General features: G+C 47.4%; 1 protein-coding gene across 1 annotated transcript in view; it reads right to left on the bottom strand.

Moving 5' to 3' along the window:
• Window positions 1–15,203, bottom strand: part of NCMAP (non-compact myelin associated protein) — a 43,285-nt gene extending 28,082 nt beyond the window's left edge. The window contains exon 1 of the mRNA XM_020902049.2: window positions 15,122–15,203. The gene's annotated coding sequence lies outside the window, so the exon portion shown is untranslated. The remainder of the gene's footprint in view (window positions 1–15,121) is intronic.
• Window positions 15,204–16,525: the final 1,322 nt, after the last annotated feature.

The raw sequence follows: 16,525 nt of genomic DNA, 5'->3' as shown, positions 1-16,525 counted from the left end.
CTGAGACGGTTGGATGGCGTCCCTGATGCAATGGACATGACCTTGGGTAAACTCTGGAAGAGGGTGAGGGACAGGGAAGCTTGGCACACTGCAGTCCATGGGGTTGCAAAGAGTCGGACACGACTTGATAACTGAACAACAATGGACTTGAATTCTGACCTGAGTGTCTTTAGGCTTGTGACTTAACCTTTCTGAGTCTGTTTCCTCATCTGTAAACTAGACTTGGTGATTCCTGTCTTTTCCCTGGTTGCAAAAATCAAATAAGATAATCATTGCTAATAATAAGCGGACTCATCTCTTCCATGCAGCCTCTAAGTGTGCATGAATTCATTTCCCAAGGAGCTCCTAAAATAGAAGGGAAGACAGACCTGTTTGCTAATTATAACACTTTCATGTGATAGTGCTATAAGCAAAGTACCTGTGAGGTGCTGGGAATTCTCAGAAAAGACTGACCTACTTGAGATCCGTGGGGAGGCTTTGGACAGATCCTGGAGGAGGAAACTAGTATTTATTAATGCCCACTATGCCTCAGGCTGAACCTCCAATACTTTGGCTACCTGATGTGAAAGCCAGTGCATTGGAAAAGACCCTGACGCTGGGGAAAGCTGAAGGCAAGAGGAGAAGGGGGCGGCAGAGCATGAGATGGTTGGATAGCATCACCAACTCAATGGACATGAATTTGAGCAAGCTCCGGGAGACAGTGAAGGACAGAGGAGCCTGGCATGCTGCAGTCCATGGGGTCACAAAGAGTCAGACATGACTCAGCGACTGAACGACAACAAGAAGCATCAGTCACTCTCCTAGAGGCTTGAAAAGCATTGCTAAATGCCTTATGCATGCAAAACCCTCACAAATGCCTGATTTATTTATACAATAAGGCTAAATAATTGGACTTGCACTTGTACCACAATTTTTTAGTCAAAACTCAGGACACTTGTTCTCAGTTCAGTTCAGTCACTCAGTAGTGTCTGACTCTTTGTGACACCACGGACTGCAGCATGCCAGGCCTCCCTGTCCATCACCAACTCCCGGAATTTACTCAAACTCATTTCCATCAAGTCAGTAATGCCATCCAACCATCTCATCCTCTGTCGTCCCCTTCTCCTCCTGCTTTCAATCTTTCCCAGCATCAGGGTCTTTTCAAATGAATCAGTCCTTCACATCAGATGGCCAAAGTTTTGGAGTTTCAGCTTCAGCATCAGTCCTTCTGATGAATATTCAGGACTGATTTCCTTTAGGATAAACTGGTTGGAACTCCTTGCAGCCAAGGAACTCTCAAGAATCTTCTTCAACACCACAGTTCAAAACCATCAATTCTTCGATGCTCAGCTTTCTTTATAGTCCAACTCTCACATCCATACATGACTACTGGAAAACCATAGCTTTGACCAGAAGGACATTTGTTGGCAAAGTAATGTTTTTGATTTTTAAATGCTGTCTAGGTTGGTCACAGCTTTTCTTCCAAGGAGAAAGCATCTTTCATTTCATGGCTGCAGTCACTACCTGCAGTGATTTTGGAGCCCAAGAAAATAGAGTTTCTTGCTGTTTCCCCATCTATTTGCCATGAAGTGATGGGACCAGATGCGATGATCTTAGTTTTCTGAATGTTGAGGTTTAGGCCAACTTTTTCACTCTCCTCTTTCACTTTCATCAAGAAGCTCTTTAGTTCTTCTTTGCTTTCTGCTATAAGGGTGGTGTCATCTGCATATCTGAGGTTATTGATATTTCTCCTGGCAATCTTGATTCCAGCTTATGCTTTATCCAGCCTGCCATTTTGCATGATGTACTCTGCATATAAGTTAAATAAGCAGGGTGACGATATACAGCCTTGACGAACTCCTTTTCCGATTTGGAACCAGTCTGCTGTTCCATGTCCAATTCTAACTGTTGCTTCTGGACCTGCATACAGATTTCTCAGGAGGCAGATAAGGTGGTCTAGTACTCCCATCTCTTTCAGAATTTTCCAAAGTTTCTTGTGATCCACACGATCAAAGGCTTTGGCATAGTCAATAAAGCAGAAGTAGATGTTTTTCTGGAATTCTCTTGCTTTTTCTATGATCTAACAGATGTTGGCAATTTGATCTCTGGTTCCTCTGCCTTTTCTAAAACCAGCTTGAACATCTGGAAGTTCACGGGTCACGTACTGTTGAAGCCTCGCTTGGAGAATTTTAAGCATTACTTTACTAGTGTGTGAGATGAGTGCAATTGTGCGGTAGTTTGAGTATTCTTTGGCATTGCCTTTCTTTTGGAATGAAAACTGACCTTTTCCAGTCCTGTGGCCACTGCTGAGTTTTCCAAATTTGCTGACGTATCAAGTGCAGCACTTTCACAGCATCATCTTTCAGGATTTGAAATAGCTCAACTGGAATTCCACTGCCTCCACTAGCTTTGTTTGTAGTGATGCTTCCTAAGGCCCACTTGACTTCACATTCCAGGATGTCTGGCTTTAGGTAAGTGATCACACCATCATGATTATGTGGGTCATGAAGATCTTTTTGTATAGTTCTGTGTATTCTTGCCACCTCTTCTTAATATCTTCTGCTTCTGTTAGGTCCATACCATTTCTGTACTTTATTGTGTTCATCTTTGCATGAAATGTTCCCTTGGGATTTCGGATTTTCTTGAAGAGAGCTCTAGTTTTCCCCATTCTATTCTTTTCCTCTATTTCCTTGCACTGATCACCAAGGAAGGCTTTCTTATCTCTCCTTGCTATTTTCTGGAACTCGCATTCAAATGGGTATATCTTTCCTTTTCTCCATTGCCTTTAGCTTCTCTTCTTTTCTCAGCTATTTCTAAGGCCTCCTCAGACAACCATTTTGCCTTTTTACATTTCTTTTTCTTGAGGATGGTCTTGATCCCTGCCTCCTGTACAATGTCATGAACCTTGGCCCATAGTTCTTCAAGCACTCTATCAGATCTAATCTCTTGAATCTATTTGTCACTTCCACTGTATAATCATAAGAGATTTGATTTAGGTCACACCTGAATGATCTAGTGGTTTTCCCTACTTTCTTCAATTTAGGTCTGAATTTGGCAATAAGGAGTTCATAATCTGAGTCACAGTCAGCTCCCGGTCTTGTTTTTGCTGACTCTATAGAGCTTCTCCATCTTTGGCTGCAAAGAATATAATCAGTCCGAAATCAGCATTGACCATCTGATGATGTCCATGTGTAGAGTCTTCTCTTGTGTTGTTGGAAGAGGGTGTTTGCTATGACCAGTGCGTTCTCTTGGCAAAACTCTGTTAGCCTTTGACCTGCTTCGTTTTGTACTCCAAGGCCAAATTTGCCTGTTATTCCAGGTATCTCTTGACTTCCTACTTTTGCATTCCAGTCCCCTATAATGAAAAGGACATCTCTTTTGGGTGTTAGTTCTAGATGGTCTTGTAGGTCTTCATATAACCAGTTCAACTTCAGCTTCTTCAGCATTACTGGTCGTGGCATAGACTTGGATTACTGTGATATTGAATGGTTTGCCTTGGAAACGAACAGGGATCATTCTGTTGTTTTTGAGATTGCATCCAAGTACTGCATTTCTAACTCTTTTGTTGACTATGATGGCTACTCCATTTCTTCTAAGGAATTCTTGCCCACAGTAGTAAATTATAATGATCATCTGAGTTAAATTCACCCATTCCCGTCCATTTTATTTCGCTGATTGCTAGAATGTTGATGTTCACTCTTGCCATCTCCTGTTTGACCACTTCCAATTTGCCTTGATTCATGGACCTAACATTCCAGTTTCCTTCACAATATTGCTCTTTACAGCATCGGACTTTACTTGCATCACCAGTCACATCCACAACTGGGTGCTGTTTTTGCTTTGGCTCCTTCTCTTCATTCTTTCCGGAGTTATTTCTCCACTGCTCTCCAGTAGCATATCGGGCACCTACCGACCTGGGGAGTTCATTTTTCAGTGTCCTATCTTTTTGCCTTTTTATTGTCCTAGCAAAGGTTTTGGGTCCACAAGGAGTCCAAGAGGAGAACTAGAAGCTATAGAATGAATGTAGAAATACCAGAATTTGCAGGATAGCCCAGTGGTTTATGAATCATAGGCTTATTTCCACAGTGCCTGGTCTGGCCATGCACTTGCCATACAGTAACTGTCTAACAAGTGCTTAGTGGATTGAGGGCAGTGTGTGTGTGTGTCTGTGTATTTTCTACCCCTTCATGCTCCTGGGATATTCTACTGTAAAGGAACAGAAGCTACCAGCTGTCTTCCCTACGGATCCCTTGTTGCAGAAAAAATTGCTGAGACCTTGGCCTTCCGCATGGTGTCTCTCTTTGATTTCAATACTATCCATCTACTTCTGGCTGGTCACAGAATAAAGCCATCATTCTTTGTCTTATCAACCAAAGTCTTCCATGAACCTTTTCCACTTTTATCCACCAGCACCTGTCTTCTCCCTTTCTTCCCAACCCTAGGCAGGGAATGAGTGACTTCCTGTCTCCTTAAACTGACCCATGCCTCACCTGTGCCTCCCATACTGGGAAGCTATTACTAGCTGCACAGTATCTCCCCACTGATGAGATGGAGTCTGTTTCTCCACTCCCTTGAATCTAGGTGGGCCCCATGACTGCTGGGACCACTGGGATGTGGCAGAAGCGACACTGGCTGTTGGGGTAAAGCCCTTCAGGGAGGCTTCTGCTTCTTGCCTCTCAGAATGCTCGCTCCTTCTCGGCACCCCGCTGACATGCTCTGAGAAGCCCCAGGCACGTGCAGAGGCCACAGGCAGATGTGCTAGTTGACCGCCCCAGCTGTGGTCCCAGCTGTCAGCCACGTGTCACCAAGTCGCCACGTGAGTGAGCCACCACAGACACCCAGGCCAGCTGAGCCGTGAGCTGTGAATGTCAGGCAGAAAGCACGTGTCAGATCCCAAGTGAGGACCTCTCCCCTGAGTCCGCTCAACCTATACAGCTATCAGGCCATGAAGTCTTAGAGCAGTTGGTTACACAGGGACAGATAATCAGCAAACTGGCCTTTTCTCCAGTGCCCTCTTCCCAGTGCTACCCCAATCTAAACCTTCCTCGGTCATGACATCCAACTGTCTCCTCCTCCCCAGAACACCTCTTCCACCTCTGACTACTTATAATAATTGTTTGCACCAATCACGATGGCTTGAGATCCCTAGACCTACTTTTCCTTTTAAACATTCAAAAAATAACCTGTAAACAGAATAATTCTATCGTTTCTGAAAATGGAAAACTTGCCATCAATAGAAAGCAACAAAATAAATCAGATGAAACAGATCAGTGTCATTCTAGCTGGACAGCGTGACCTCCCAAAGGGTCTGGGCCCAAGGCAGGTCCTCCTAAAAAAAGGAGTGAGTGCTGTAGCCAGACTCTGAGATTCAGAATCCAGGCAGTTACAGCAGACCAGCGCTTGAATCCCTGGATCACATGACCGTGGTCGTGTCTCCCTAAATTCAGCAGTTGCCCGAGCTTTGTGAGTCCTTCACCTTCCTGACTATGGCAGGTGCCAGAGCTCTCCAGTCTGCAGCGTTTTGGAAGCCTCCAGCCTTTCCAATATTTTAAAAGAATAGGGTGAATAAAATCCCTTCCTACCAAGAATGCTGAGTTTTGTTTCTGTTTCTTGCATTGACCCCAGACTTAAACACCCTGACTTCCAACAGCTCCTGCGGCAGCTCCTGGATTTGTTTCTTTTATTATTTAAGTAGTTCCTTCAGAGTATTTTCAATGTGGGTCTTTGTGTATTCCACCTTCTAAGGCTTTATTTGTCTAAGAATATTTTTAGTATGACCTCATGTTTGAATGACGATTTGGCTGCCTTTAAAATTCTTGATTGAAAGGGTTCTCTTCTTTCACTTCTTATAATAACATTATTCTTTGACTTCCTTGATCAAGTGCTATTATTGAGATGTATAAAATCAGTCTAAATCTTGGCGCTTTGTAAGGGAGGCTAGTTCTCTCTGCCCTTTCTCACTGTCTTTCAGATTTTCAATTTTATCATGATATTTTGTGTGGAGATTTCTGCTGTTGGCGACTCCATGAGTCCTTTCAGTATGATTTCATTCATTTTCCTTTAATCCTGGAACATATAATCTCTATTAATAATTTCTTCAATTCTTCCTTATTCTCCATTTTTCGTCTTCTTTCAGGACACCTACTTTTACTCTCCATCTCGCTTAGATTTTCTTTTTCATTTGTTATCTCTTTATTTTTTTCCTGCTTCCTTCTGGGGTAGTTCTCAATCTAATTTTCCTCTTTACTGCATGCATGCGTGCTAAGTTGCTTCAGTTGTGTCTGACTCTTTCTGACCCTATGGACCACAGCCTGGAAAGGATCCTCTGTCCATGGGATCCTCTAGGGGAATACTGGTGTGGGTTGCCATGCCTTCCTCCAGGGGATCTTCCTGACCCAGGGATCTAACCCACGTACGTCTCTTATGTCGCCTGCATTGGCAGGCAGGCTCTTTACCACTAGCACCACCTGGGAAATGTTAATTTAGCTGTATCCAACCTGATATTTATACCATCTATTGTGTCCTTTATTTTTTTTCACTACAAATTTGTTTTATTTTCTTTTGCGCAAGAGCCTGATTCAGAGTTGATGTTTCAGCCATATTGGCCCAAGACGTATAATGAGGCGATGTGAAGCATTTCTGAATAAAGAAGTGGAGAAAGGAACAGGCTGAGATGGCAATGCCTCTTTCGTCGCTGGAGCACAGGGTCCAGCTGGATTGCAGAGCTCTGTTCTGCTTACGGAATGTGAGAACAGAGTGCCTTCCTCTGTGGCGCTTCTGACCTGAAGCTAAGTGGAGGGGAGGCAAGGACTTCTGCCAGGTCGTGTCCTTTATTTTAAATAGTATATCTTTCATGGGCTTCCCTGGTGGCTCAGGGGTAAAGAATCCACCTGCCAAGCAGGCATCACATTTTGATCTCTGGGTCGGGAAGATCCCCTGGAGGAGGAAATGGCAACCCACTCCAGTCTTCTTGCCAAGAAAATCCCATGGACAGAGGACCCCAGTGGGCTGCAGTCCATGGGGTAGCGAAAGAGTGGGACACGACTTAGCAACTAACCAACAACGATAAGTTTCATGGCTAATCTTTTGCTTTGGTTCTCTCCTATGACTTCTTGTTCTTGTATTATTCTACAAAAGTCTTTCCTTATCTTTTTAAATATTAATAAAAGTATCATGCTTTACTGCAAAATCTGGTTCCATCTACTTCAATCATTCTGCTTCAGATGACATCTGCTGCTTGATTTACTGTCTTTTAGAACAGTTGTACTTCTTAGGCATCTAATTATTTTGGTGAGTGAATTCAAGTTCCCCTGGGGGTACTTGCTCTCAGCCTGGTAATGTGCCCTGTGGAAGAGCCAGAGGCACTAGGAAGAGAAAAAATGAGCCCGGGGCAGAGACACAGACTCCCTCAGCCACTCTCTTCTGGTTGGCACTCTGCCTGTGTGTCTGCAGGCTTCATCTCTGAGTTCCAGGGAGCAGTAGCCTTGGCAGGAAGTCAACTCCGTCGGTGGGATTCTACAGACTGGGGTTGGGGGCGGGGTTGGAAGGGCATCGATGGGCAAGTGAATACCTGAGCCTTGGTCTGTTTTGATTGATTCCTCATCTCAGCAGGGCTTTGAGCTGCTCCAAGGGCTTCCGTGGTGACCCAGTGGTAAAGAACTTGCCTGCCAATGCAGGGGACTCAGACTTGATCCCTGGGTCAGGAAGATCCCCTGGAGAAGGAAATAGCAACCCACTCCAGCATTCTTGCCTGGGAAACCCCACGGACAGAGGAGCCTGGTGGGTTGCAGTCCATGGGGTCACAAAATAGTCAGACATGTTTTAGCGACTAAACCAACAATAGACTCCCCCAGGGCTGTAGTGGCCAACTTCTGCACTGCAGGGACAGGAGGCAGTGACTGTCCCAAGACAAGGAGCAGGGACCCAAAGTGGACAAGTGTCCTTAGAGAACAGTGCAGAGGTCAGTCACTCATTCCACGCTGAAAGTCTGTGTACCAAGGCACCGTGCTAGACGATGGGGCAGACCGTGGGATATGGTCCCTGCCGTCACGGGGTTCATGCTCTGACAACAAACTAACAGACTCAGCCTAGTTCCCTACTAAGGTCCCCATCCCGGCCCTGCCTTTCGAGCATCTCAGTTAGTCTTTCTAAGCCTCAGTTTCTTCATCTGCAAAATGGAGATGATAAAAATATCATCTTGCTTTTCTTTAATTGACATACCTTATGCTTAAAGATAACTAAATTTGTCAACCTTGATTCTAGATTCACATTCTGCCACCTTTTCTTCTGGAGGACTGACAAGATATCTCATTTTCCTCCCACTCTCCAATAGGGTTAGGTTTTCAGGAGACAGCTCATGCCAAGTGATTACAAATGATTAGCAAATGCCCAGCACACCGAGAGCTCTCAAAATTATGAATTGCTGTTATTATTATTATGAGCAGTGACATCATTTCTGGGGATCAGGGAGGAACATGGATCTGTTTCTGTACAATAAATAAATCCTCTTTTGTCCTCTGGGCAAACCAGTTACCGTTAAGGTCTGAGACTGGAGAGGAGACCAACGAAGGGCATCTATAGCTGCCACAAAAGAGGACGGAGTGGACTTGGCTCTTGAAAAAGTTTTGGTTAAGAAATAGTGAGGAAGAGGGTAGGAGTTGGTGGGGAGGTGAGGAAATAAACCAAGTGACATTTTCCAGAAAGAACTACTAAACCACCACAGGCATTAGAAGTTTGGATAACTAGTCCCCTTTTCTGCAGTTTCTGGCCTGTTCTTTTTTTTTTTTTTTTCTTAATTGCTGAAGGGCAATACAGGGAGGAGGTTAGGACTTCCTGGAATCTCAGCCTTGCTCCTGCCTAGCCTCAGGGCCTGCGTCTTTCCAGGACCCAGGAGACCCAGTGCCCAGGGCTCACAAGACTTTTGGGGGCTCACAAAAAATGCTTCTTATTTCTTTCAAAATCAGAAGAAAACAGGAACTTTTAGGATGAAGAAAACGTTTAAATGTACCAATACAGTTATTAATATAACTTAGTATTTTTTATGGAGGAAGGGGCCCATGAAGGCAAAATGGCGTCGCTGGTTAGCTCTGTGACCACCAGACCTCTGTGAACCTCAGCAGGGAGCGAGGGAAAACTACTCACCTCCTGGGCTGCCGTGGGTGGGAAAGGGCTGAGGCATGTGGAGCATTCAGTGCTGTGTGGGCCCCGGCAAACCCTCAGCAAACAGGCATTAACTGTTAACCATTTCCCTCTGAGACCTGAAGGCTAAAACCTTAGGGATATCTGAAGGAGAGTTAGGGGATCAGGGATGGCAGCTGGGGGAACAAGTTGCACAACTGCATTTTTAATTTTTTATTCATTTATTTTTATTTATTTTTTGGCCATGTGGTGCAGCATGTGGGATCTTAGTTCCCCAACCAAGGATCAAACCCATGCCCCCTGCATTGGGAGAGTGGAGTCTTAACCACTTGTGAACCACCAGGGAAGTCCTCGTAGGATTAATTTTTTTTTTTTTTTCTGTGCCACAGGACATGTGGGATCTTAGTTTCCCAACCAGGGATCAAACCCATGCCCCCAGCATTGGAAGCACTGTGACTTAACCACCAGGCCACCAGGGAAGTCCCACACTATTGCTTTTTATTGCACAGCAGACTGAAAGAGATGATCCCCGGTGGAGGAAGAGATGGAAGCTGCAGAAGGTCAGGCCCCACGTGCTGGGGGCTCTGCAAGAAACAGACACACAGCAGGAAAAAGGTCTCTCTGAACTTCCGGCACAGGCCAGAGGCAGGTGTTAGTCTTGAAGAATGAGTGAGTGACTGAGTGAATGAATGAATGAATGATGAGTGAACTGTGGAAGAACTCAAACACCCTGACGCTCTTTGGCCTGAACAGCTGACTCAACAGGTCCCAAGACACAAACTTTCTCTGAAGGGGAAGGGAAACTCATCTTTATAAGTGAGGGCCTTGGATAGCATCTTCTTTAATAAATTGGGAAACCGAGGCTCAGGGAGGTGATGTGGCTTGAACAAAATCCCGCAGCTCGAAAACCAAGGCCTCCCTCCCCACTCTGCGCCCCATCCTCCCCTGCTGGCTGAGGCTGCCCTGGCCATCCAGGGTCTGCACGGATGCCTGACATCCCAGGAACTTCCAACATCGCCCCCTCCACCTCCTCGAGCCGCCCACTAGGTACCATGGACCTGGCAGCCCTGCTGAGGGCCCCAACTGCTCAGGAGTGTCCGGCCCAGGCAGGGGGCCCCTCACCACAGGCCTGGCTGAAGAACAGGCCTCTCCTGTCTTTAGAGATCAGCACACCCCCTTTTCCTTCCTTAGGCCAAGCTGCAGCCAATACCCCCGGGAGCTTCAAACCACAGGAGAGGTTCCAGCCCAGCTGCCACGCTCTGGCCCTACCCCTCAACTGTACTGACACCCAGCCCTGCTGAGGAATCCATGGAGACTTGCTGACTGGTAGGCTCTGGCCTTGGCTCGGTCCCCTTTCTCTCTTCCTGCCTCCTCCGGCCCACGGAGGACCTATCGTCCTGATGAGGAACTCCTCTGAAAGAAGACGAAGCGGGATCCACCCTGCCAGATCCCGAAGCAAAGAGTGGGATGTCAGAAACCCAGATGCCAGTGGCTGCATCAGGAGGCCAGATGGATGGAGGTGCAGAAACCGATAGGGCAGTGTGCTCCATGCTCGGAGGTGGTCCAGGAGAAACAAACCCAGCGCTGATTCTGGGCAGCCGCAGAGGCCCTGGCGCGGCAGCCTGCAGGGCACACCCCAGCACAGGCACTGCTTGGCCAGCAACACCCGGCCCAGGTTAGAGGGGTTCCTGCTTTGGATCATTTTTCTCCAATATCAAACATATATCTTTTAAAAAGTAAATTGAATGTATATAATTTGGGGTCTTTATTTTTAACATATATGAGTTTTTTCTTTGTTTGTTTGTTTTGTTTTCAATTAAAAAGGTTTACTGGGCAGCTTAAAATCCACTTTACCTTTCTTTTTATAACCTTCCATTCTACTTTAGTGGAAGACTGGAAAGTAAAGGGAAGTGTTGTAGCTATTCATATTCCCAGAGAACCTCCCAGCCGACGGCAGTGACAAAGCACTCAGATAAGGGGACTTGAGGTCTCTCCTAACAGTTCTTCACTGGGTGTATCTCATCCTTTCTGGACTCCAGCGTCCTCACCTGAAGGCACCCTCTGTTGCCTTTAAGGGTTCCTGTAGCACCTACTTCTGCTTTATCGACTGTGTCAAAGCCTTTGACCGTGTGGATCACAACAAACTGTGGAAAATTCTACAAGAGATGGGAATGCCAGACCACCTGACCTGCCTCTTGAGAAACCTGTATGCAGGTCAAGAAGCAACAGTTAGAACTGGACATGGAACAACAGACTGGTTCCAAATAGGGAAAGGAGTATGTCAAGGCTGTATATTGTCACCCTGCTTGTTTAACTTATATGCAGAGTTCATCATGAGAAACGCCGGGCTGGAAGAAACACAAGTTGGAATCAAGATTGCCAGGAGAAATATCAATAACCTCAGATGTGCAGATGACACCACCCTTATAGCAGAAAGCAAAGAAGAACTAAAGAGCCTCTTGATGAAAGTGAAAGAGAGTGAAAAAGTTGACCTAAACCTCAACATTCAGAAAACTAAGATCATCGCATCTGGTCCCATCACTTCATGGCAAATAGATGGGGAAACAGTGGAAACAGTGACAGACTTTATCTTTTTGGGCTCCAAAATCACTGCAGATGGTGACTGCAATCATGAAATTAAAAGACACTTGCTCCTTGGAAGAAAAGTTATGACCAACCTAGACAGCATATTAAAAAGCAGAGACATTACTTTGGCAACAAAGGTCTGTCTAGTCAAAGCTATAGTTTTTCCAGTAGTCATGTATGGATGTGAAAGCTGGACTATAAAGAAAGCTGAGCACTGAAGAACTGATGCTTTTGAACTGTGGTATTAGAGAAGATTCTTGAGAGTCCCTTGGACTGCAAGGAGATCCAACCAGTCCATCCTAAAGGAAATCAGTCCTGAATATTCATTGAAAGGACTGATGCTGAAACTGAAACTCAAATACTTTGGCCACCTGATGTGAAGAACTGACTCTTTTGAAAAGGCCTTGATGCTGGGAAAGATTGAAGGTGGGAGGAGAAGGGATGACAGAGGATGAGACGGTTGGATGGCATCACCGACTCAATGGACATGAGTTTGAATACACTCTGGGAGTTGGTGATGGACAGAGAGGCCTCGCATGCTGCAGTCCATGGGGTCACAAAGAGTCGGACACAACAGAGTGACTGAACTGAACTGAACTGTAGCTCCTATACCCTGTGATCCTGCAGGATAGGGATCAGACTGGATGTTTGTTTCCTCCTCTCAGAGCCTAGGGGGTCTCTAGGGGGCTGACTATCAGGCTGGGAGAAGCAGCACAGTGTCCAGGCCTGTCCCTGAGGTGTAAACTCTACCAGCAGGGGACTCTTCCTCGAGAAAAGACCCTGATGGTGGCAGGAGAGAGGGCAGAGGCTCAGAACGTGTGATTGGGGACATGCCTTTCAAGCTAGGGGGTGGGGATTGGATGGGAGACGAGGGTGGCAGTGGGGGGAAGAACTTGGGGTGTCTACATCACTTCGGTAAAGAGATGCTCTCCCTGGAGCATCAAAGCTCTCCTCTCAGAGCCAAGAGCCCCAGTCCTTAGCCTGGGTTCATGCATTCCACAGACATTCACTGAACGCCTGCTGTGTGCGGGGCACTATGGTAGGTGGGGATATGGTGAGAAAGAAGGCAGGCTTACTCCCTGAGTCTACAAGTCAGTGGGAAACACAGATATCAAATAATTATGCACAATTATGGAAAGCACTAAGAGGAAAGGCTTTGAACTTGGCTCTTTAGAGAGATACAGTGCCTCCCATGTCCTCTTGATGGGTTTGCCCAAATCTCTCACCTCCACTTCAGATCTCTGCTTTCCTAGTCACCGCAGGGAGATGGAACCCTCAACAGGCTGCCTGCCAGGATGTCAGACAGGCTGTAGGCTCCTCACCTGGCTAAGGGTGGTTCCACCTCGAGGACACAGCTCCCTCCTGGCCTGAGGCGGCAGTGGCCACGGTCCACAGGAGGAGACGAAGGACAGGGGAACTGGCTGCAGGGATGAGCTTTGATTCCACTAGAGCAGATTTCCCCAGAGACCCAGCACAATCCCCTGGCCCGGCTCGCCATGAGCTTGGCTCAGCACGCGCGCCGGCGGGTCGCCCACCTGGCCCCACGCTGCCCCCTTCAGCTGCCTCACCAGGAGCCAGGAGACAGCAGGACGAGGTGAGGGAGGTCCCACTGCCATAAAGGGGCCACGGGAGCCCCTCTCCCGTTTCATCTTCCATTCTCACCAGGCACCCGCAGCCCTTTGCTGTCTCTTGGCACCCCTGACCCCTGCAGCTTGGGGATGGACACTTAGAGGATGTGAGAAAGGCATCTGACTGACCTAGATTCCAGCTGCTCCATGTCCGTCCGTGTGGCCGCTAGGTCAGGATCCCAGCATTCTGTGAGCTTTCCCCTACTCTGCGCTCTGCTGAGCTTATCATGTTGCTCCCTTGCCCCCCTCAAGAAGGGGTGCCCCAAATCTGTTGCTTGGGCTTATTCTTAATCTGTTACTCTGTTCCATCCACCTAGACCACTGTCTCCTATCCATACCCATCTGTTAGGGTCTGGCCATCTCTCAATTCACTATTTATTGATTACTTGCCACACGCCAACTGTGGTACTACATACTCACTTATCCTTCATTCATTCAACAAATGTGCAGTGAGACCCGCTGTTTTTGTTGTTGTTTAGTCTCTAAGTCCTGTCCGGCTCTTTTGTGACCCCAGGGACTGGAGCCCACTAGGCTCCTCGGTCCACGGGGCACCAATAATGGTGAACCAAAGAGACACGGCCCCTGTCCCCAAGGAGCTACAATCTGGTGGAAATTAATAGCTCATATTTATTGAGTGCCTATAACATAAAGACCTTGTCCTGAGCACTTTATATGGACTATCTGACGATCTGTCAAAGAAATTGCCTTGTTTATGGAGTAACGCAAACCATAGAGAAATGCAAAGTTCTGACCAAGACTAAGTTATTGGCCGCCTAAGGGGCAAAGCAGGGATTCCAACGCCCAGGCTGACTGATTCCAAAACAGCAGCTCTTTAGCACTACACTTTCTTTATTGGTCGTTGTTTCATCACTCAGTCGTGTCTGACTCTTTGTGACCCCATGGACTGTAGCCTGCCAGGCTCCTCCGTCTATGGGGTTTCCCTGGCAATCTTCTCCAGGGGAATCTTCCCCAGCCAGGGATTGAACCTATGTCTGACCCTGCGGCTCCTGCACTGGCAGGCGGATTCTTTACCACTAGCGCTACCCGGGAAGATACTCAATCCCACGCTACCTGGGAAAATAACCCTCCCGGCCCTCTTCCCAGACTAGAGAGATTCCTAGATCCTTCGAAGCCCGCCTAGTATATGACACACCCTTGTCCTCCTCCTGACAGGTACCCAGACCACAGAACGTGTCCCCGCCTCCTTTCTCCGGAGCTGCTGAGTTGGCTGATCTGAACTAGAACCCTGGGTTCTTCCTCCTAGCTGTGGGTTTTCACTGCAGATCTTCCTCCAAAAGGGGCCTCCGCACAGACGCCCATTTCACAGATGAAGCCAACAGAGGTCCTAAGTGGTTTAAAAATCTCTTCTACCTCCTGGCTGGCAGGGTCTCTTTTCTCCTGGGAGTCTCGGTCCCTCCGCCCGAGGCTTAGTGAGGGAGGTGGGTCAAGGAAACAACTCGCCAGCCGGATGCTCGGAATAACACGCCCCAAATGCAGGCTTCTCCACGAGGGTCGAACTTGCGACGCGTGTCCCATCCCCATTTCCAAAGCCCGAAAAAGACAACCGACCTCCCTCTCCACTCGGATCACAGACCACCGCCCTCCGGGCGCAGACCCCAGGCACTTCCTCCAACGAAGGGGGATGGGTGGGACTTGGGGACCCCTCACCTTCCCTCTCCCGGCTCCCCTCCGAGGATCGTGGCCGGCAGGTGGACTGTGACCCGTCGCGCCCGAGCCGGACCACCCGTGACCCCGGAGCCTCGGAGTCCCCCTCTTCCCGCGCCTCCTACCTGTTCGGGGGAGCCCCGCGCACCGGCCGCCGCCCCACTCCGCCTCCCGCCAGCGCCACAGAACCAGCCCCGGCTCCGGCCGCCCCGGGATCCCGCCCCCGGCCCCGCCCCATCGCGCGCAGGTGATCCCGGGAGGGGCCCCTTGCCCCCTCGGTCCCTGCCTTGGGGGCCGCCCCAGGGGCGCCTGGCTCGGGGCGCTGGCTGGGCGGCGCTTCCCGGTCGCGTCCTCGGGCTTCTCCCGGCCCAGGTCCTTCTTGGGGCTCCAGTTCGCCCACCCCCAGCCCCTCGGTCCACCAAGGCCACTTCAGCCAGGGCCGAAAGGGAGAAGAAGCTTTAAATACGCCAGGCGCTTAGCTAGATGTGAACTGCAGGGAGTTTGTTAGGAGTCTTTTTTTTTTTTTTAATAATATTTGTAGCCTTTGAAATTTTTTTATTGGAGTATAGTTGATTTACAAAGTTGTGTTAGTTTTACTTATATAGCCAAGTGAATAAATTACACAAATAGTTATATCCACCCTTTATTTAGATTCTTTTGGAATACAGGCCATTACAAAGTATTAAGTAGCGTTCCCTATTGTATACAATAGATTCTCATTAGTCATTTACTTTCTATACTAATGTCATCTATTTCATATACAGTAGTGTGTATATGTCAATTCCGATCTCCCAGTTTATCCCTCCCCACTCCCCCATCCCCTGGTAACCATAAATTTGTTCTCTATGTCTGTGACTCTACTTCAGGTAAAGAAGTTCATTCGTACCCTTTTTTAAGATTACGCATTAGCTGAATCACATGATATATATCTTTCTGAGTCTGACTTGCTTCACTCAGTATGACAATCTCTAGGCCCATCCATGTTGCTGCAAATGGCATTAATTTTTTTTTTTAAATGACTGAGCAATACATGAACCATGTCTTTATCCATTCCTCTGTTATGGACATTTAGGTTGCTTTCATGTCCCGGCTATTGTAAATAGTGCTACAATGAACACTAGGGTGCAGGTACCTTTTCGAAGTATGATTTTATCCGAGTTTATGCTTAAAAGTGCAATTGCTGGATGATGTGGTAGTTCCATTTTTAGTTTTTTAAAGAACCTCCATACGATTTTCTGTAGTGGCTGTCTCTGTATAGTTGTCTTTAAAGTTGGATTGTGTGGGGAATTCCCTGGTGGTCCAGTGGTTAGGACTCCATGCTTCCACTGCAAGGAGCATGTGTTCCATTCCTGGTCTGGAAACTAAGATCTCCAAGCTGCATGGTGAGGCCAAATAAGTAAATGAATTGGGATTATGCTGATCGGACTGAAGGGTTTGGGGGAGGTTGGGGTCTGGCCAATCACAGAATGTTACACAGGCGGTTTGACAGCTGATGAGTGTCAAAAGCTCTTCCCTATAGAATCTGGCAG

Source organism: Odocoileus virginianus, chromosome 30 (assembly GCF_023699985.2).
Source record: "Odocoileus virginianus isolate 20LAN1187 ecotype Illinois chromosome 30, Ovbor_1.2, whole genome shotgun sequence".
NCBI lineage: Eukaryota > Metazoa > Chordata > Mammalia > Artiodactyla > Cervidae > Odocoileus > Odocoileus virginianus.
This window is presented reverse-complemented; position numbering and strand designations above follow the sequence as displayed.